We start from the raw sequence: 22,629 nt of genomic DNA on the forward strand, positions 1-22,629 counted from the left end.
GATGCGACTGAAAGCTCCAGGACAGCTGCTGAATACACAGATCATGAGGTAAAAAATGTGAAGACTGAGCGGTTGACACAGCCATGAATAGTGGAATAGTGGACACATTCAATCAAAGCTCAACCAACATATTACTATATTACTATTGTTCATCAATTTCATAAAGTACCTTGATTTGGATTATTTATTCATTGGATCATTTTTTAAGATTACATATTGGATATTTTTCGTTAGGTAATGCCATTTCTTACCAGAGACAGCTACTGAGTGGATGAATTGAATGACACTCTATGATGATGACGGGTTCAAAAAACGAAATTCTGAAGCCGAATGCAATAATACACTGCAGACACTTCCGTGCATTTTAGTCCCCTTTCCTGAAGATAAATAAGGACTGAATTACAAGATCATTTCTGCTCCTCAAATGAATTTCCAGAAAATGTAATCACATTATGTATCCAAACAAACTGAATTTGAAAATGACCCAGTTTGGTTAAGTGGTATCATACACTATTTCTGCAGTTAGGGGGCTCCACAGGCTGTCTGTACCCACTGTATACAACCTGCACTGTACTTTTGGTGTGTGAGAAGGAGTTTTCTGCCTGCCACATCAATTGCCCCTTGAGGATGATTCGTGTTTATTGAACAGAACTTAATTTGATTTAATTCCTCACAGGCACACTGTCCTGATCTAGTGCCGTTTTTTCTTCTTCTACTGGCTTAGAATTACACCAGTGGCTGTTTTCTTAGTGCAGTTGCTGGAATGTGTGTGTGTGTGTGTGCCAACAGAGAGAAATCTAGAACTCAGGGGCAATGGGTGTATTTGGCTGAGTCTGCTTGCTCGAAAATAGAGAAAGAAAGAGGCTGATTACTGTTGGAGACAAACACATACATAACAGACGTAAACCCCGTTGTTAATTTTAACAGCTTGTTGTTTCTGTTGTTTCCACTTTTTCTTTATGTAGCTCCATGTTAATGAAACATTGTCTCCTCTAGATGATTTCCTCACATTTTCCAGTCTGGGACCCAGATTTGAATCTGTCAGTGAGTCTAATGTGGATGATATTGTGCAGTGAATTAGCTTTTATACTGTTTTCTGCTGAGTGGAGATGTCTCTCAATAGTCATCAGTCAAAAATCCTGCAGGCATTCAACCTCTTATTTAGGGAAAAATACACTTGATGTTGAATATTTCTAAATTAGATAACATCTGTTCTGTAGTTTAATCCCATTTTAGTTTTGAAATGTTCGAGAAATCCCTTTAGAAAAGTAGTTGGTGCTTCCATTACTGTGGGTTTGTAATGAAACTATGCAACAGGTTTAATGCTCTGATCCGGACATGTGCCTGTTTATGTTAATGTCTTGATTTCAGGCACCAACATGCCTAGATAACCTCCAACACAAATAATAACACTGTGCATGCATGTAACTGTGCTGTAATGTCTTCACTTAAAGGAAGCCTAATACTGTCAGTTACATGTAGATATAATCTCTTCATGGTACAATCCATCAGCTATAGGTCAGATTTAGCGTATTGATCCCAGAAACTGTTCATAGAGATTATTGATAGAATAGTTTACCCTGCACAGTACACATGAGGCCTTGTGGTCATTTTCAACATATCTATGCACCAAATTCAGCACAGATTTCACAGATTTTTAACCCAATTTTAGACCTGTAACCCTTGAGCTTGTCAGCTGAGGGCCATGGGGGTTCAGTGCAGCCACCAGAGGGACTTTGTTTTAGAGGCACTGGGACAGAGATCTAACCCACTTGAGAAAATGGGCTTTAGAGAATGTTATGTCCAAAGGGAACAATTATATGTTGTAGTATAGCTTGACAATTATTGATAATTTAGTTTGTCTTGTTGTGATAAAATGTCGGCTAAATGATCAATGTGTGCAAAGAGACACGGGTCAAGCAGGTCATTTGCTGTTGTAGGTTCTGGTATGAAGAGGTTCTGTGTCATGATAACGGATAAACATAAACCAGCCTGAACCGGATTCAGCTTGCTTTCATTTGCAGAAGAGTTCACCACCCACCTTTTTGGCCCGACATAACAGAAATGCTCTGGATACAACATCTTACCGACAGTTTTTTTCCACCTGAAAAATAAAGTGAACAAAAATGGTAGTGGTGTCAGAATGGTTGTTTTCTGCCTCTACCTGATCAGGAGCCACCAAAAAAAAATAGTAACACAAATTTTCTTGTATTAGAATTGTTTGTTAAAACAGATTCAAAGTGTTTTTTTCAGAATAAATCTATAGAGTGGACACCATTTAATATGAATATAAATACAAAGTTGGATACAATACAAATATTGTATCATAACTAGTTCAGATATGGTCGAAAATCACCTTGTTTTTATTGCCTTCGAAATACCCACCCTGCTGGAAAAGACGAGCCTGCAGATTTCCTCTGACACACAGGTGAATGAGCAGCTCTGCCCTCTGTTTAGGCTTTTTTTTTACATGCGCAGTGTATTACGGTAAAAAAAGGAGGCGGGCTCTGACCTACATGTGCGTCGCGTTTTGATTGACATGGCGGAGTCTCCCAGTACGCGTTGCGCCGCGCCAGCAGACAGGCAAGACCCGACCCTGGGAATAAAAAAACACGCAGCCCCGTCTGTTTGAAGACTTTTTTATTGCAGCGAGGTGAGTTCTCTTTACACTTCTCTTACGGGGCGAAGCCACCCCGCAAAAAAAGACGAGAATGGCGTCCGATGGAGAAAAAGTTTTAGAAGTGCGTGTCTGTGAGTGAGTGTGTGTGTGAGTTTGGAGAGCTTGAGCGCTGACGCCGGCAGTCTGGGCCACTTGGCCAGCGCAAAGGAAAAAGGAAAACGGCTCCGCTCCTGCTGAGGGGGGGTGAATCGAAACTTTTTGGGCAAAATGTCCCCGTTTATTTTAAAACGAAGTTAAACGCTAAACTTAAGGGGAATCATCGTGTTAGTTTTTCCACACAAGTCGAAAGGGAACGTTTTGCGTTCAGAGTCTGCTCTTTGTGGTCCCGGATTCTCAGCTTTCACGAAAGAATGTGTTTTTGTATCCGAGGACTTCAGATGGAGTGAGTGCGCAACAGGAGAAAGCCCCTTCTCCCTATTTTCCCTGTGTATGCAACAAATCGCAGTTGTTGACTTGCTTTTTCTGGAAATAGGTCGGTCGTGTTGGAGCTGCTCAAAATCAGGAAATGAACACTTTTATAGCTGGAAAATAAGTCGCTATTGGAAGATGCTGAGGCAGTCACATTTGACAGGGGGGGGGGGGGTTGGAGAATCCTATAGTTAGCGCTGTAGGGGGTTATAATGCATTTGGGTAACTGTTGAACAATGGTGATAGGGGTCGTGTTAAAAGGACTTTCAATAGAGTTTGTGTGTGATTGCAGAATGCAGGAAAAAGGGTCAAAAATCCCAACTCCAGCATATCCTAGCATTCCTTCCAGCCAGTCTCTCTCTCTCTCTCTCTCTCTCTCTCTCTCTCTCCCCCCCCCCCCTCCCCCTCTCTCTCTCAGAAATGACTACGTGTCTGTCTGTTTGTGCAGGGAAGACAAATCTCCCTCTCAGCCTCTCTGATGCAGACGTGGAGATCAAACATTGGTCTCCTGCTTTGGAGCGATCGATTATCTGCCTTCCACGTATGCTCGCAGGGAAGGACAGCGCCGTAGCAGAAGTCCTTTAGTCCGCCAGCGAAGAGGAGACAAGAGATGTGGCAGCTGTAGCTCGGGAATTTTAGGATGCGAAAGATGACTTGAGAGACAGATTTTGGTGGCTGTGCGTCAGTTTTTTTTTTTTTTTTTTTAATTGTAATAACAGGACTGTTAATTGTCATGCTGTCATGATTAGCGGTGGAGTGGGGTATAAGTGGGGCTATGACTTTTAGAATATCCCCCTGCTGTGGACTCTGGATCCAGTGGGCACATTGGAGAATATAGGATAGGGGGAAAAAAGAACCTAACACTTCAAACACACACACAAGCGCCCGCAAGCGTGCGCTTACTTTTTTTCAGGGGAGAGAGAAGGAAGAGAGGGAGAAATCCGATCCCAAATACATGACGTCAGATGACATTCCTTTGGTGAAAGGCTGATGTGGCCATGTAATTTATTTATTTTTCTGTGAAAAACTGATATCGGACTTTTTTTTTTTGGGTGGTCAGGGGGGGACGAAATGATTGGCTACCCGCTGAAAAGGTGCCTTTAGGTTTAGGTGAGAGCAAATGAATTCTCTCTGTGGCGCATGAATGGCCAATTTATTTTGCTTCCACAAGTCTGAGGCATCAAAAAGTCTCAGCATCAAAAGTTTAGGCTACGGACAATAAGCCAAGGCATGACCAGTAGATGGAGACTAGCCTTTTTTTTCCTTCTTTTTGAAATCTCTTTAGTTGAAAGTATACGTTTCTCTCCTTAAAGTCCTTCAAAATGTCTCATTTCTAAATCAGGCCCTAACTCAGACGCCAACACTTACCTAACAGGAAAAATAGGATTTCAGATTGCGACGGCTCTGGTTTGGAGCCCCAGGAAGTTTAGTGTCTGCAGCTCGAGTGTGTGTGAAGCAAATACTAACTGTTGGGTTTTGCAATTGATCCACCAAGTGAACAAGCTGTTGGTTGGTGCATTGCAGATCACAAAGGAGAAGTGCAATCCATATTATCGAAGCTGTGTTTTTTTTTTTTTTACAGGTCAAGTACGACACCCATATCTCTCTTAACACGAGCTGAAAGAGGTTTCTATCACTGTACACTGAAAGTTAAGCCTCTTTGGTTTCAACATTTAGACACAATGAGAATGTAAACAAAGCTCACAGGTCGACTTTTGAAAAGGTTCTGAACGCCCCGTTGTGTTGTCCTTGTATTCATAGCAAATTCAATAAAAAGTTTGGATGAAAACTCTTATTCCAGTGTTTGTAATGACAGGCCTTGTGCATTTTTTTTTATGCGTCTCTGTACTGTATGTTTGAGTGGAGTTGGCAGTGTGGAAAGCCAGGAATGCGGTGCTAGAGGATGTAAAACAGCATAATGTAAGCAGGGGTTTGCACCCAAACTGATGCAATTGCTAGCAAGTGAATTTCCTCTCCCAGTTTTAGTCTGCCTCTTGTAAAATCCCCTTCTTCTGTGTTTAAAAAAAAAAAAATACACTGCAATTATATAAGGGAGCAGAAAGAACCGGCGTTCAGACTGGAGTCAGGTTGAAGGAGGGAGTCATTGTTGCTTTGGCCTTCCTCTGTCTTCCACATGAATAGGCAAAGGGTAGAACGATGCCTTATGTAAGTTAACGACCTGCGCTCTGCAACCATTACGGCTCTGTCACTCAGGTACAACTCACTCAGCTGTGTCCGTCTGTGTGACGGTGCGTCACCACATGGAACAAATGTGACTTTGCAGCTGCTTTTGTTTGGTCCCACGTAATCAGTTTCTCAGTTTGTTTTAGTCCACTAAAGTGCCCGAACCAGGATTGGTTAATGGGTCTCAAGAATTCCGAGGATATCATTAGAAAGTGAATTTATTGTGCTTTACTGAATGTAATCAAAGTTTCACACCTTACCGTAGGGACCCAGGTCTGATGGACTGGCTGTGTTTTGCCTCTATTATTCTGAGACCGGTTATTCTAAGTGCGATGAGGAAGTTGTTCCCATGTTTCATAAGGACTCGTGATGCCAAGAGCATCTGTCTCCGTCTGACCTCAGGCATAATCTGGGTTCTCCGCTTTTCTACCCGCAGCGGCTTGTGGTTCGCTGTCGGCGCTGTAAAACCTTCAGGTACGCCTGGTCCAAATGGGGTCAGGGAAGGGACAGGGTGATGCCGGCCATTGTGTGTGTGAGTGAGTGAGTGGTGACCTCGAACATGTTATCAGAGGGGCAGTGTTACTGAGCAGTGCTGCTGTACCCTTCTGATGTGTTAGTGCCAAACATTTTTGAAGGCATTGATAGTTATTCCTGAGAGACACAAAGCAATATGCTATTAATTGGTAATTTTTACAATAATCATCAGATTAACCTATAATAAAAAGGTGTGGTTTGCTCTAGTGAGCGAGCGGCTTCCTGCTTCCTGCTCGTTAGGAGGTTTTACTTATTAGTGGGTTGGATGTTTGGCGTTGTTCCTGTTCAGTGAGGTCAAGGGGTCGATGCCTGCGGTGCAGGAGGAGAATTTCTGCAGTTTTTTTTGTTTTTTTTTTCTTCCGCTCGACCCTGAAACCTTTCTGTCTTGATGATGCACAGTAAAGCACGTGGCTTCAACCTGTGGTGGAGCGGTTTGCCTTGAAAACCGTCTCTGCTGCTGCTGCTGTGACATATGATGGAGTGCAGTGGAGCTCTAGAGGGGACACCAACCCAATCTTTCATTTATATTAAAAAAGGTGGCTTTATTAAGATGACAGAAATCTTCATGCCATGCAACAATTTCCTGATAAATCTGCCATTTATTTTCTCAATTAATCCGTCATTTTATCGATCGACAGTCAAAAACTGACAAATCCTCACGTTGTAGAAACTGTAAGCAGCTAATGCTCAGAATCTTGGCTTTTAAAGTTATATTAATAGTTAATCAATTATCAAAATAGTTGCAGATTCATTTCCTGTCCATCAACTTATTTTTTCAGCTGTGTTGATTGATAAAAAGCTTTTTAAGAAAGTAATACAATTTCTCATTGTGGCAATGATATTGAGCTTCATACTGTTTGTATTCATCAATGAATGATGATATGTCACCGTGACGTTGCTCCTTTGACAAACTGTGAACGCACACATAGTGGATTGTACAGACTCATTTGGAAAGTTTGCGGTAGTTGTTTTTGGCGCTGTGTTGAATGATGTAGAGTGTTCTTATGCAGGTTAGGGTAAAGTTCTTGGTTCGTTTTGTTATGTTTTTGTGTACGAGAGAATGAAGTGTCTTACATTAGCTGTTCGGGTAGTTTCCTGTTTCATTTTGATTTGATGATCTACACTTTAGTCAAACTAAACTTCCAGGCAATAAGTTTTACCATGTAAACACATTTCAAGTAAGAGCTGCACGTAAGTGTGAAGTCCCAAACAGAAAAAAACCCCTTTGTTGTATCTCACGACAGCTGCTTGTTGTCTTCTGCTTGATGCTTTCGCTTTCCATTTCCCAGCTTTTTGTTACTCTGCCGGTCGCCTAGCTGTCTCTCTCCTGCATGCTCTCTCCCTCCTTGGCTTCTTGGTGTCTCTTTCTCTCCCATATGAGCGCTGGCTTTTTGTTGAAGTATCCCAGCATCTCATGTTTGCTTGGCACAGAGCTGTAATGTTTACCCTCCTCCTCTCTTTCTTTCTTCCTCCCTCCCTTCCTTCCTCCCTCTTTCTCTCGTTCTCCAGTGCCCGTCTCCACTTTTTTTTTTGTCTCCCTTGATAATTTCCTGCATTGTTGACGGTTGATTTAGAAGAAGATAAAAGAACCCTTTCAACTTCTCTGCTCCCTGTCTCCTTCCCCCTCTCTCCTTTCTCATTGCCCTCTCCTCTCCTCTCATCTCATCTGCTCTGACAGACTATCATCGCTGACATTAAGTATAAAACTCCCCAGACTGTCATTTAATGTCACTGAACCTCTCAGCTATCCTAAACTTTTTGCTAACAAAATCGTAACACTCTTTAGGGCACAATTCAGTTTCAAGTGAGCCGTGTCATCATAACAAGAGACTCGGCATGTCATTCACTTATTTGATAGCTTCAAACGTCTTGTTCTACAGTCCAAAACCCAAAGATCTGCGCACTGATGTTGATGTTGTTGTGATACCTGTTTTGAAATCTTGATCAATATAATGTGTTGTTGCATTTGCATGGAACTTTTGGAACGAAGGCATGAAATCTAGTGGCAACAATTTTCAACCAGACCAGGGGATTCATCTGTTAATGAATAGAATATACGGTAGATTTAACCACGATGAAAAGAGTCATTAGTTGTAGCCTTACTTTTGTATAACGGACAAAGACGGATAAAAGAGTAATTACGGAGATCTATCATTGAAAAATGACACATTTATACAGATAAAAATGAGGTGTGTCATATGTTAACTATAGGCAATACTTCAGTAATAGTACAGTTACAGTGCAATCTGCAATATTTTGAATACAGAACACAGTTTGCACATGATGCAACGCCTGACTTCACCAAATACTTTCACTTCTCTCGTTGCTGATTTGATTCATTGCTCATCGCTTGGTGTCATTTGGAAGGTCTTGGCAGCGCTGTGCGGCACAGGGAAAGGCAAGAGTGACATTTGCGGCTTGGAGCAGCAGATGATGAAATATGAATGATGATGACGAATAGATAACTTGTTTGGAATCCAGTAATTGGGCTGTCGAGTTCTTGTAAGTCGGTAAAGTTTTGTGGATACATGCATGCATGCTTGCAGAAAAGCTGCCCTGTCCTGCCCGTGCCCTTGCACAATTCCTCAGGCGAATCATCCATAGAAACAGCTTGTTGAAGAGCTCCCCACTGGTGTGTGTGTGTGTGTGTGTGTGTGTGTGTGTGTGTGTGTGTGTGTGTATATGATTCATGCCTGTGTGTTAAGTTGGTGCTCTGTGTGTGTACAGGTGCACGCTTGATCCCTTCATCCAGCTGACCACGCACACACACGCACGCACACACACGCAGTAAACTTTACGTGCCTGCATTAGCATGCCAGGCGTGTTGATGTTGCTAGTTGGCAGGCCCATGGAAAGTTCCGCCAGTCGTTAATGGCTGTTTTTAAGCCCGTCTGTGAGCGTCTCGAGTGTGTATCTCAAGTGTCTTGAGTCTGCTGTGGGCTTGGGTTCACGTGTGTGGAATTTAATCTACAACTGGTTATATTTGTGATCGTTAAATGGCTGGAATTGGAACTGGCACACACATATTTTCAAGTATCCTTCTTTCTGTGTGTATGTACTGTGTGTGTGTGTGGATGTTGTACACAAGTGTTGGCGGGTGTGCAGGACCAGAGTTGAGGGTTCTGCTCAAGGAGGAAGTAGGTGTTCTTTAATGCGAAGCCACATGTTTTATTGCTTTGCCTTGTTAAACGCAGACACACTTCGACCCCTCCCTCCCCTCCTCTCCCCCTGTCTTCCCCCACCCGTCCCAGCCCCACATACCGATCATTTCTCCTTCTTGTTCATTTGCCACTCGCAGCCCGTTTCCACAAGTATAATAAATCATTGAAAAAAAAAAAAACCCCGCTCATGCACTTCATCCACGCTGGCAATCTTAGGTAGTTTTCAAAACCATGCAAATTGAAATTCAAAACTAGGAGGTAAATAGCTAAAGCTTCATTCCATAAAAGCAGGTTCCACTGTCATGTCTCTGTGTACAAAAGAATGTTGAATAGTGATCACAGCTCATAAATACCCGTTTACCACATCCAACTGTAATTCTTGCGCTGCTTGACTGAGACGTCCATCAAATCATGACTTAAATACACCTGTATTGAGTTATTGGCTCTACCAACTGTTGAGTGATCACAGGAGAATTGGAGGCGGTAGAAGGTTGGGCCACTTAACCTTTCTGATACAAGAGCAGCTGATGAGTCTATGCATGCGTCATTGTTACAGAAAAAACCTAATTAACTTTGAAGATAGTTTTTAAAAAGAAAATGCCTTTGGGATTTATCCGGCTTGGTGTGGACATGGCCTCCCCTACTTTCCCTCACTTCTCCCCTCCTTGCACTCAAGCCTGGACCCCCCACAGATCACTGAAACATCCCAAACACACATCCACCCACACACGCAGGCAGGCAGAAACACACACTCACACACCCACGTCCCTGAACTAGTGTGTGAAATCCTGAGGCTGATTGAGGAGGAGGAATGTGACCTTATGACCCTAGGCTGTGGGGAGGGGTGTTATATATATATATATATGTGTTTGATGTTAGGGAGCAAGTGATTGTATGTACACTTTCCATTGGTTTGCTATTCCCAGAAGTGTCCTCTCTCATTTTACTGCCCCGTTGAGTTTTCTTTTAATGAATTAAACATTATTGTCTGCTCTATACACATGTATACAGACACACACACACATGCACATGATGGAGTTAGGCATGTAAAGTACCCTTCATTCATGATTTGCTTGCTCTGTTGTGCATTTAACAGCTGTGTGTGTGTGTGTGTGTGTGTGTGTGTTTGTGTGTGTGCATGAACATCTCTCAGACTCAGTTGTTGTCTTGTCTGTGAGAGAGGAGACAGGTTTCTCATGTAGGTGTGACTAAATAGTCTTTCTCTCTCAGCACCCACACACACTCGCAACACTTTACCCACTGAGCAAAACTGATATAGTGATTGTCTCTTGGTGGTTTGTCTCCTTCTACATGCTCGTGTGTGTGTGTGTGTGAGTGTGTGAGAGAGTGAGAGAGGGGGAGTAGAATTCACTTCTTGACTTGGCGTAGCTGTCTTAATTAAGACTCATGGCATGCAGCCCTGATGGAGCTCGGCATTAGTGGCAGAGACATGCTGTGTGTGCAGGCCTGGACGGCAGCAGGTCCACTGGCACGGAATGTGGGCCTATTGTCTGGACTCGGTGGTAGTCCACCTTCACTCCTCCTTCACTAACACAGAGCTGATTATAATGATTGTAGGTCATAGCTCTTTACAATAAACTCCAAAAAACAACAGAAGAATGATTTGGACTTCTCTTAATATTCGTTTACATTATACATGTCATGCACCTCTGACTCTAAGCCCTCTATATAAACTGTGATTTGCTACATATTTTACTTGGTGTTTAGTCAGCTGTATGTTGCAATATTTCATGCCTATAATGAACAGGAGGGGTGCCATTGTAGTTACTAACTGCCTACTGATTGATTGATCAGAAAACATTGAAAAGGGGCCATCGCAATATCCTAGAAAACGGGTTGACATTATCAAATGTCTTGTTTTGTCCAACCAACTGTCCAAAAATCCAATAATATTCTATTTGCTAGAGAGTAAGACCAATAATAGCAGCTAATATTCATATTGTAGGTATGTGAAACCATCAAACGTTGCCAATTTTGCAGCTCTAGTGTATTCTAAATACGTTCTTAAATTTTGTAGTTGCTCTCACCTATAAATAAAACTAAATTCCTGTCATTATTCCCCCCCTGTAAAAGTGCATGCATACAAATTTGACTTGATTTAATTAAATTCCCCAAAAAACTGACCTTACAATAAGATTTTAAAACAGTCACATTGGACACATCCATATTTCCACCTCTCTTTCTGGACACTCGTACATAATTGTATGTGTGCACACACACACACACACACATGCTCAAACAAACACAAATATTGTGGCCGGTGTCTGATCCCTGAGTGTCATTCTGTGGTACGAGTTTGGGTTTTGAGGTTTGACTTCAGGGACCCATTAGCTGAGATGTTTATTGTGGATTGTACAGAAAAGTTTTTCCTTTTTTAAAGAAAACAAAAAAGTGAAAAGTCTGTGCTTACAGAAGCCAAACCATACACTAAACATGCTGAATATGCATGCAACTGTCCTTCATGAGGAACTGTAAGTGATCTTCAGTGCTGTGGTGTTTATGTGGAGTCTGGGCTCAGCTGAAAGTTTACTAGCTGGAGTGCATTGCTGAAAGTATTGTCCACTGCCCACCAACTGGTATACAATGTATTGTGTGTACGTATGTTTGTATATGTGTGTGCATGCTTGTTTCTGTGCAATGGAGTTCAAGCAATGCCTGTGCACCCAATTGGTGTGTGTTTATGTGCGTCTGTGTGTCGATGTGCGCAGTGAGGAGGAAGTGGCTGTGTTTGTTTAAACTAAGCACGCTCAGCCATGCGGGACAATTTAGCGGGAATGAGAACCCTGCACCCCCCCCCCCCCCCCCCCTCACCCTTCCCGAAGCCTGCACCAACCTCCTCCCCCACCCTTCCCTCCCAAAACCTTCTGAATGGGCTGTCTTTTGAAGGCCGAGGGGTTGTTTGGGAAGTAGGGCCGGCAGTGTGGGGGTGAGGATAGGGGGGAGCGAGTGAGGAAGAAGGAGCGCTCAGACAGGTTAAAGCTAGATGTGGGACGGATAGAAGAGGAGTGGAGGAGCAGATGAGGGAGTAGAGGAAGAGGCCGAGTGCTGATGCGTGAAAACCAAAGTGTTACTAATGTTCATTGGTCACTGGTCCTTTTTTGTGAAAACTATGCAACCGCGAAGGTCATGCACAACACAGCCGCTGCCTTATCTGAGAAACTGACTTGAAAAGGATCCAGCTCCGTGGGGCAAGAACGTCATGTTTTTGCTAAAGGGCTGCACGACGTGAAATCAACTACATTACACAGCAATAAAGGAAAGACTTAGGTAGTGGGCGAGGACACATGGAGGAGGCGTGGATGAGAATGTGGACCTAATGCAGCGCTGGTGCTGTATAATGTCATGATAGCATCATTTTGTCATGTCTGGCATGTAAATGGATGTCTGACGCACGTCCAAGGCCTCCTAAGGGAGCCCACAGCGTGCATCATTTTGTGATTACGAATATGTGAATTTGAAAAAGAGAAAAGGACAGACAAAGAGAGAATGTATGAACCGGAGTTGAGTTCGCCTTGCTTTATATCTCCATGGTTACAAGAGGAGAAATTACCTTGAAGGAACAAGTTGTCTGACACATGTGAAGAATAAATGACTCCACAACTGTTTAGTTTTCTCCCTGTCTATTCCTGTTCTGTCTTTCTAATCTTAACGATCCTTGAGTAGACTTTAGACGGAACGACCCAAGCTGTTATTTAACATTATTAGCACACTAGCCATGCCAAGACAGAACCCAAGATGGCTTGTGTGTGCATCTCCCCATCCCGTCATGCTACCCACCAGTCAGCCCAACTCAGCCTTTAGTCTCCTGGCTTGTCAAACTAGCCTCCATGTGTGTGGCCAGACTGAGCCTTGGAGATCCAGGGCCTATGGGAGGGGGTTTGCTGTGAGCTCTTCTCAGGCTCAGTGCTCCTTCTCTGGGCCACGGAGTGCTCAGCCCTCAGCCTCTCTGGATCGGATGGAGAGAAGTCTGAGCTGTGTTAGAGAGGAAGGGAGAGAGACAGGGAGGAGGGGGAGAAAAGGAGAAGAAAAATCTGGAAGCGCTGCCATGAAGAAGAGTGAGTCATGTTCATGTGCTTGTGGGAGAATAGCCACTTCCTCTGTATTAAACGCTCACCAACAAAACGGCATTTCTTTCTGTTATGGCAGTCTGGCGTACTGACCGGAATCATGAAGGTCTTGGTATTACCAGTCATGAAGATGCCAGAGATGTTACAGACATTGATGAGGCTGATAGAAGTAATGAAGACAATGACATCAACATTTAATGATGATGATTAGGACAGGGTGGGCTTATGTTTATGCTGGTCGGTAAACTATTTAGTTGTGTGTGTGTGTGTGTGTGTGTGTGTGTGTGTGGTCACCAGTTTGTGGAAACAGGCCGCGAACATCTGTAAGTCAAAGGAGTTCTCAGTTGGAGGAAAACAGCGTGAGTCTGGCTGTCTCGGCTGATGTAATTGGTGGAAACGTCAATGTCTGTGACTGGGACGAACGGTATCACTCAGTTACTTTGTCTCTGTGTGTTTGAGCGCTTGCGTTGCCTCGGTTTAGACTCTCACCCAATGACTTACATGACTCCCTTCTGTTTGCATCCTTTTTTTTTCACACGAAGAAGATGTATAGGTCTCCTCTTTCGCTGCTCTCCTATCCTCTGGAGTTACGTCGCTGCTACGTGGCTACGTGGCAAGCATTGGACTGTCAGGGCCTCTACTGTGGGTTTACTGCCTGCTGGCCCCCGGCCCAACCACACACACACACACATGGCCAGCCCACAGCCGTACAGCTGCAGGAGGGAGGGCTCGCTGGCAGATGCACACATCTGCTGGAGCTAGCGGCGCCGTCCTAGTGGGAAGCTAACGGCTAACGCAGAACTCCCAGTTTAACACAGCTGATTGTGAATGCTCTGCCTTTATGAATAGCCAGGGAAAAAGTGGAGAGCAACTCTCTTAATTTGTAGGACTCATTCAATTTTCTCTGTCTCTTTCACTCACACACGCATGCATACACGCACACACACACACACATTCTTGCTCACTGCCTGCTGTCTGTGGTATGACAGGCAGGACTAATGTTTGTTCTGGAGCAATAACACAATTAGGATTCCACACATTTCTTTCTCCACACACACTCAACGTTCGGCCCCCCCGCCCCCCCCCCCCCCCCATTTTCTCTCTTCTCCTCTTTCCTCTCCCCTTTCCTCCTGTCTTCTGTTCTTTCCCTCCTCAGTTAACAGATTGCTGTCAATTCCGCCTTGCACAGACAGGCAACAGATGATATTGATTTAATAACACCAAATGGCTTAGTTTTTGACAAAACTTCAGAGCTCTCCCAGTCACGTGTGTGTGTGTGTGTGTGAGTGAGAGAGAGAGAGAGAGAGAGAGAGAACTTTATTCTTGGCACAGTTCTCTTTTTCGGTCCACTGCTCTTCCGCTTAGGGTTCGATGCAGGTGATCTTCCACCATACACCAAGTAACCTTTCCCTCTCTGTCCCACTCAGACACTGAAGCTACTCTCCCTCAGCTCCTGACCTGAGTGTAAAATAGCCATTTCCTCTTCATTTTGTTCTCAAGGAAAACTGATGCCTCACCTCCCCCGCCCTTCCCCCTCTCCCTCCCCCCTTCTCAATTTCTCTCCTCTGTCTCCTTTTCTTTCTCTGCTGCCTCTCACCTTTCTTTCTCTCTTATCCTGTTTTGTGTTCCGCTGTGTGTTGAGGGTGTTGTCTTGATCCTGTGTGTGTGTGTGCAAAATTATGTAACTGTAGTCTATCCCTGGGAATGGACCGCCACTTCTTTGAGCTCCGCTTTTACTTCCTCCCGCCCACTGCCTCAGCAACAGCCTATAAAGGGAGCCGATGGCTTCCCGTCAGCCAGTGGGAGAGGGCAGCTGTGTTTTGACAGGGTAGTGGAATGTGAGGAAGGCGGGGTCTTTCCAGGAAGTGGATGGCAATAGAGTCAGATCCTGGAGACTTTGGCTGAGCTACTTATTTAGCACACTGAAAAAGATTGAAGGCTGATCCACTTTTTTTGTTATGTTGAAACAAGTTGATCAAAGCTGTAAGTGTTTTTGTTTTTGCGTGTGTACAAGAACGTTCTGTATTTTCACTGAATAAAATAATTCTTCCCGTCTAAACTCTATCTTTTGATTCCTTTAAAGTTATCTGAAGTTGGACATTGTGTATGTTGACGAAGAGAAAGATGGACAGACAACATAGGCGTCACTTGAATCTTAAAAAGTCTCAGTAGGAGAGCGGGGGGAAAGGGAGAGGCAGATTGAAAGCTGACTTGAAGTCACTAGGTCATCTGTTTCTGGCCTGTGTTCCTGGAAACCAAGGCCTGATGAGAGGATTGGATGGGTGGATAGATGGGAGGATGACAGGGGAGAAAGGCTTTGCCCGAGGTGCTTATTTTATACGTGTGTGTGCGCGTGTGTGTGTGGAGGGTGAGGGATGGATGGGGGAGAGAAGTGCTGAGACTGTCGTTTAGCAGGCTGAGTCCTGACTTGTCGGTGCTCCGGCTGCACACAATGATCTGCAGAATGCCTGGCATTTAGAGGGAAAAAAAGGAGACAAGAGGAAAGAGAAAATCAAAGAGAAAAGACTGGTTCTATGAAAGGACTAATCCAGGAAAAGAATGAATGATGCCGCCACTTTATCTGGGATTAATTAAATGCAGCATGACAGTTCAAGATTTCATCAGAAACTAATATCAATGTTCGGGGAGTTCATGCGTTTTTCTAGCACTAACTGCATATTGTTAATGGCTCCTCATCTGCCTTGAGTTATGTGCAAGAAGCAGGCAACCAACCGCTGTTTAACCTTGGAGACTCATTTGCATTTTGGAAAAGTGGACAAATCTCGTTCATGCAGGGAATGTTGGGACGTGGCAATGACAAAACTTCCAAAACTGCAACCTTGTTGTGATAAGGTAGCCAGAGTTTGGAGAAAAAGACCTGTGGCGAGTAAGTGCTGCTTGTTTGAATCCCAGACTGTCGGGGGGAAATTCCCCGATCGGCATTGTGTTTGCATTGACGCGTTCGTCCTTTGTAGATATTCCCAGCTTGGCAGGTCCACGGTAGTGATGCAACAGATTCGTTCTCCGCCCAGACGATCACGAGTTCACCTTGTTTTTGTAGAAGTGTCCTTGAGAGAGACAATGGACATATAATCGCTAGTTCATCGTAGGTTTGTGAGAGTGCCAGCTCAATGCGCTCAGAATAGCAATGTTACCTTCAAGAGAACACATTTCTGTTACCCTACCTTGAGGGATTGAGTTGTTTAGGTGACCGGTGTTTATATCCAGAGACAATGACACGATTGATTGATGCCGCATTCAAAAGACAACATGGTGTAGTAGCCTCTATGAATGTTGGGTCATTAAGGTGAAATGGCTTGATTCAAAGTTTAAAAAAGATTAGAAAGCCATAAGCATCAGCTGGTTACCTGAGGCTTTTTATTTACCTTCAGATGTGGTTTCTTGAGGTGCTGGATCTCATCTGTTTGGGGGGGGGGGGGGGGGGGGGTGGGGGGGGGGGGGGGGGTGGGGGGACGCTCTCAAGGCCTGTATTCAGGTGGTTTGGAGGAGCTTGTTCGTACAAGGTTTGCAGGAGGAACGTGTGTGTGTGTGCGCGCTCATATGTGTTCGTTGCATTCCACTCCACCCGTTCCGAGTTCTTCTTCGTGGATGACATATCATTACCGCAATTACAGGGCAGGAGGACTGCAACCATAGACACACACACACACACACACACACACACGTACAGAGGCGTGCACACATAAACGCTCTGCACAAATGTCTGCACACACATATAAAAGACAAATGCATGAAGGCAAATTGAAGAACAAGCTGAAGCTCTGAATTTTGCTTCAGACAGTTTGCATCTGTCCGTCTCTTTAAGCCTCTCAATACACACCCTTTCTCTCTCTCTCTCTCTCTCTCACTCTCTCACACACACACACACACACACACACACTGCATATGTGCAGAAAGCTGCCAGCCGACGTGGGAACCCGAAGAGGTTCCATTTTTTTATAAATCCCCTCTCTGTCTTTCCCAAATGTGTGTGTGTGTGTGTGTGTGTGTGTGTGTGTGTGTTCACGCTCCCCTCAGAATAAGCACAAGCACAGCATTCCTCTTTGCCTTCCTCTCCACCCTTCTTTCCCTCTTCCCTCCCCCCTCCCCCTCCCCCTGCCTCCTTCTCTGCATCTCCCCCTTCTCCACCCCAGCTCTCTCTCTCTCTCTCTCTCTCTCTCTCTGTCTCTCTCTCTCTTGCTCTCTCCTGGTAAAAAGGTACTCACTCAATCTGTGTGTGTATGTTAGAAAGAGGGCGAGTGAGAAAGAGAGAGCAGGTCTCTCCTAGAATGAATACCTTTTGTAAAAGGAGCTGGGGTTGAATGGGAGTGGTGTTGGTGGCAGTTTCCCACCATATTTAGAAGCTACCCCCATCCCTCTTGCTCCAAACGCGCACACTCACAGACACATTGACACTTGTGTGTGTGCGTATTAAATGCCAGCACAGATTAAAGTTGTCAGTTGATTAAATGGATTTAAAAGGACTTGGATCAATCCCAGTAATGTTTGGCACAAACTGTGTTTGTGTGCATGTGTGTGCGTGTATGCCTGAGCACTGCAGTGAATAGATACCCATTCAGTTCTCGGCACTGACACCTGAGAGCGTTCCTTGCTGCTTAACGCATCCAGAATGAAGAAGAGGATACCTACACCTATGTTTCTGTTATCTCTCTCCTTTTGTGTCGCTACATTTACATGCACGTTACAAATCAGGTACACCAATGTCATTTTTAGGCTTACACCAATGTCTAATATTCTCTGTCAATACAGGAAGCGCATGTATAATAGATAGATAGATAGATAGATAGATATGTACTTTATTCATCCCCAGGGGGAAATTTGTATGTTACAGCATTGCCACTACAATGCATGTCCACTGAGCGTGCTTTCGGCCTGTGTGTGACATATTCATATGAGGCAACTGTCCCGGGGTTCATTTGTCATGCTCATGACTGTTAAGCAGAATTACAGAGAATGACATTACCTAAGTAACAAATGAAGTTCAGTTTCAGTTTCAATTCTCTCTCTCTTGTTTCTCTTTTTTGTTGTTGGTGTGAATATGTTTCTCTTCTGTCTTTTAATCACATGGTTGACGGTATTTAAAAATGGCCGTCGTGTAGGATTCTTGCAAAGCTTGCGTATGAGCAGCAGTCGGCGAAGTTCAGCAGTCCAAACTCCACCCCAGTACTTTGCAGCCCAATGAAAACTACTACCTTGGTTGCAGGGCAGTTTTTTTTGTGGTCGGAATCAAGAAACCAAAATCAGAACCAGCTTTTTACGTTCCTGAAAGAGTTCCCAAGTTCCTGGAAAAGTGTGGTGTGCTGAATAAAATAGAGTCGGCCTTTCTCTCTGTTGGTGGATGTGTAGCCTGTTATGGTTTCTGCGCTACAGACATCTTTGTTATTTTACTGAATTGTATTGACTCCTTCACATGCGGCCTGTGTGCAGATTCCTTGTCTGTCTCCATCCCTGGCAGCCATGACTGTTTCTCTCTTGTTTGAGTGGTCGACACGAGGTAGCCCGAGGAGCACCGAGTTCCACTGCTGCATCCCGTTGGCTTGTTTTTGGCAGTCCGTCTTAAGCTTCGAGTAGACTATGTTTTTCATTGAAATAAATCGACTTTCTTTTTCCCATCATGGTTTCAGTGTGCACGCAGCACCAGCCTCATGTAGCCAGTAAAACAAATCGTGATCACGATGAACGGTTTCCACTATGTAGAGATGACAAAGCCTCTTACTGCCGTCGTTAGCAGCACAGCAAAAATACAAACGAAGAGAGTCAGACATGCCGATGCACTGATTCACCATTGCTCTGAATGACAAACACCAAGACACAACTAACTTTGATCTCCCCTGTTGCAAGACTTAAAAAGCAGCAGTTGGACTTGAAGAAATACATGTACGGCCAATTTGCTAATGTTACCCTTATACTGTATAACCTGTGGCTTTTTTCATTGTGCTGGTAGAAACCACATGCAGTCACAGGGTTTTCATTTCCTTATGTCATCACTGAAATCTCTGTGGTTGGAAGAAGAAGCGGACTTGTGATCAGTTTCACACTTCTTGGCAGGAGTTTTTGTTTTTGTGATTAATTCATTCATGTGCAGAAAAAGAGAAGTACAAGTTGTTGAGAGGGCACATGACATCATTGATTTGTGTACATTGTATTGTTTTATTTATTTTTGCTAAATATGGGGAAAAAGAAAATCAAGACATTTTTTAAAATCTTCATCTTCTTTTGCATGAATGTGTGTGTGTTTCTATGTCTGTGTGAATGCTGGTAGGCAGAGAGAGAAAGAGAGAGGCGTGAAGTCGACTGGAAGTAAGTCAGACAGTCTGTTAGGTGGTTGTGAATATCCATTATGCTTCATCAGGATGGACAAACCGGAGTCATTGGGCGTGTGTGTGTGTGAATGATGAATGGCTGCATGAGTAATGACTGTCGTGTTATGAGGCTAGAGCTGCCCCTGAACATCAAAGGCTTGTGTGTGTGTGTGTTTGTTTGTGTGTGTGTGTGTGTGTGTGTGTGTGTGTGTGTGTGTGTGTGTTTTACTCTATGCATCTTTTATGTTCGAGAGGCAGTTTCCATGCTTACACAGGGCTTTCTGTCTAATGACACAGACATGTGTACATGCGCACACACGCAGACTCATGCTCTTTTACACACACACATAAACGTTCATGCACCCGGACAAGTGGGTGATTGTTTTCTGTATTCAACATGGAATTTTTCAATTTAACATTTTATCCCTGCTGGGAATCGACACCTTATTCCTCCCACATTCCACAGGGGAACGGAAACGTGTGTGTGTGTGTGTGTGTGTGTGTGTGTGTGTGGTGATTTCTGAATCAGTTGCTCCAAATTGCAGTGAAAGGTTAAGCATTTAAATTTAGAGGATGGCAATACCAAGAATACATGCCAATACTAAATGATACAATAAGACGTCATTAAGCGGAACACAACAGATTGTGTTGATCTACTAGACCGCTCTAGAAATAGTTTGACACATTGCGAGATCTGCCTATTCGTGAGTGAGAAGATCGATGCCACTCATGTCTGTGCGGTGAAGCTACAGCCAGCAGAGGGTTAGCTTAGCATAAAGATGGAAACAAGGGGGGCTGCGGCTCAGGTAACTTTTTGCTCAAAACTTGTACTTTACATGAGACAGACAGACAGATGTCACTTTCTTAACCTACTTCCTGTGGAGAGTGGGGGGTGTATGTGTGTAGATGTATTTATCTACACACATGAAGATGAAATTATTTTCTTTTAATTTCTGTGCTGTTTTTCACTGTTTTTAACTTTTTAATGCATATCTTTAAAAATTTGACGAAGTAAGCGAAGAATTAATGACTTTTCTGACAAGACGACAGTTTCGCTAACAGATACAGTAACACAAAAATACTTTTTATTACAATGCTTTCATATTATTTGGTGGCTTATAGGATGTGGATTTTCCAGATAAAATTCCTCACTTCCTGTATGCAGAAAAACACTTTCTGCCGGTAACTTCAACCTACATCAGAATTCCTCTTACATCATACAAATAGTGTTCATTGTTGGAATCTCATTTCTACTTCATACTGAAGTGTATTCATGAGTAAAAAGATTGTAAGAATATAATGAATTTCTTCAGGAAATTAGGGGTTATTTTAAGAGCGCAGGGTTATTGGAAGAGATGTCTTGGACCGTCCTCTTCATTTGCTTTCCATTTATCATATAAATCATATAAATCCCTGCTCTCTTCTCTGTCTCGCTCCTCTCTTTTTCCTGGCAAAGTTGAGAGTGGTGTTACCATCTGTCTGTGATGTGTCCTGTACGCAACTGTGTGTGTGTGTGTTCGAGGCAGGATGGCCAGGCTGAGCTGGGAATGGGGCTCAGATGGAGAGAGAAGGAGAGTTTAAGACGGAAGAAGAAGAAAAATAAGAGATAAGAGAGAGGCTAGAAAGACTGAGTGGTGTGTGTTTATGTTGCAACAGTATGAACCACAGCTGTGTGATCTACTAACCCTTTCAAAGACCTTGTCAGTGCTAGAAGACGACCAGCTGAAAGAAAGGACGCACAATGACACACAGCTGTTTTCAGAGGAATGCTGTGTGTGTGTGTGTGTGTGTACATTATCTGTATGTCAGAAATGGATATCAGAGATATGTCTTTACTAAAATTAAAAAGCATATCCCCAATGCATACTGTATGTGTGAGTGCTAAAAGCAGCTTTAGCCATTTAGGGGTGATTTCACTCACCAGAGTTTAATTGAAACACGCTTTTGCGGAACATTTTGTCTGGAGCTCTTTGTGTATCTGTGTGTATTTCCCCAGGAGACAGGATATACTGTATATCACCGCTGACGTAAGTGTATGGGTGCTTCACCGTTTTTTGCCGTGTGTATGTGTGAGCCCATACATTATGGCTGATTAGGTTCAGGGTTTGCAGCTTGGTTAAACACCTTGGTGAGGCTTGGTTCTTGCCCTATAGGCAATTAGGTGAAGCCATGTTATTTCCCACTTAAGATGAATGGCCTTCGTAGTTCTTATTTTTGGTTTTGCTGCTTTTAGTATGCAAGCAAAGAAACATTATCCCGATTTAGCCCTCTGGGTTACTCGCTAAAGAGCGGCATCACTATTGACCCCAGAGGGCCTTGGTCGACATCCTATAATGAATACTGATCTGCTTTGTGCTGTATTTACAATGCTGAGAGCAGGTGCAGTAATCCCTATTCACCTATCAAACTAAGACCTTATTCATCCAATCTTTCTCTTTTTATTCACCCTCCAAGCAGGATATCCAGTGCAATCCCTCCTGTATTTTACAAGACTATAGTTTACGAGGAAGTGCTCTGAATTAGTCTCTCACTCTGATCTCCGGTTTTCTCTGCCTTTTTCATCTTCTTTTCTTTTATGTTGACATGATGTGACTTGTTGTATTTCACCAAAGCCGATACGTCTGTGCAAAGCTAGTATAAGAGGAAAAGACAACGTATTAGGAAAATATTAAGTCTGTTATAACCACGGTTTGTAATGTCCTCTGTCTCTTTCTATGTGCACAAGGTTATTTTTCTTATCCTTGTTGAGTGAACCAATTATAAATCTTACCGTCTCTCTCTCTCTCATTGTTCTGCTTCTTTGAATAAACCTCACTCTCTCTAGCTCATTCTAGTATACATTATTCCAGTGTTTGTATTGGCTATCTTTCATGTTTCAGGTACACCTCAGCTATTAGAAATGAACAGTATCTGGCTTTTGATCCCAGTTGTTATACAATTGGGTATTGAAACCGCATATCTAGAGTAGACCCAAAGGAAACAGACAAATTGAGTAAAAGCCCCTCAGCAATGCAAAGAGGTTTTTTCCGCTCACAGGAAGTGGAAAACGTTTTGTTGTTGAGGAAATTCAACAATAAACACAAATGAAAAAAAACATACTGATTGGCTGGCCTAATACACTTTTGGTATTACCTGGCCTCACATTTCATTTTAAATAGGAGTAGTTTGACATTTCGGGGAATACACTTATTTACTTCCTTGTTTGGGAGAATTGATACTACTCTCACATCTGTTTTGTTATATGAAGCTCC

At 43.5% G+C, this 22,629-nt stretch overlaps 1 protein-coding gene across 2 annotated transcripts in view; it reads left to right on the forward strand.

The window, feature by feature from the left end:
- Nucleotides 1–2,552: 2,552 nt before the first annotated feature.
- Nucleotides 2,553–22,629, forward strand: part of fndc3ba (fibronectin type III domain containing 3Ba) — an 84,114-nt gene continuing 64,037 nt past the window's right edge. For both annotated transcript variants that reach the window (XM_031847470.1, XM_031847471.1), the window contains exon 1: nt 2,553–2,653. The gene's annotated coding sequence lies outside the window, so the exon portion shown is untranslated. The remainder of the gene's footprint in view (nt 2,654–22,629) is intronic.

The sequence above is a fragment of the Anarrhichthys ocellatus genome, unplaced genomic scaffold, assembly GCF_004355925.1.
Source record: "Anarrhichthys ocellatus isolate YVR2014 unplaced genomic scaffold, GSC_Weel_1.0 scaffold7, whole genome shotgun sequence".
In the NCBI taxonomy this organism is placed as follows: domain Eukaryota; kingdom Metazoa; phylum Chordata; class Actinopteri; order Perciformes; family Anarhichadidae; genus Anarrhichthys; species Anarrhichthys ocellatus.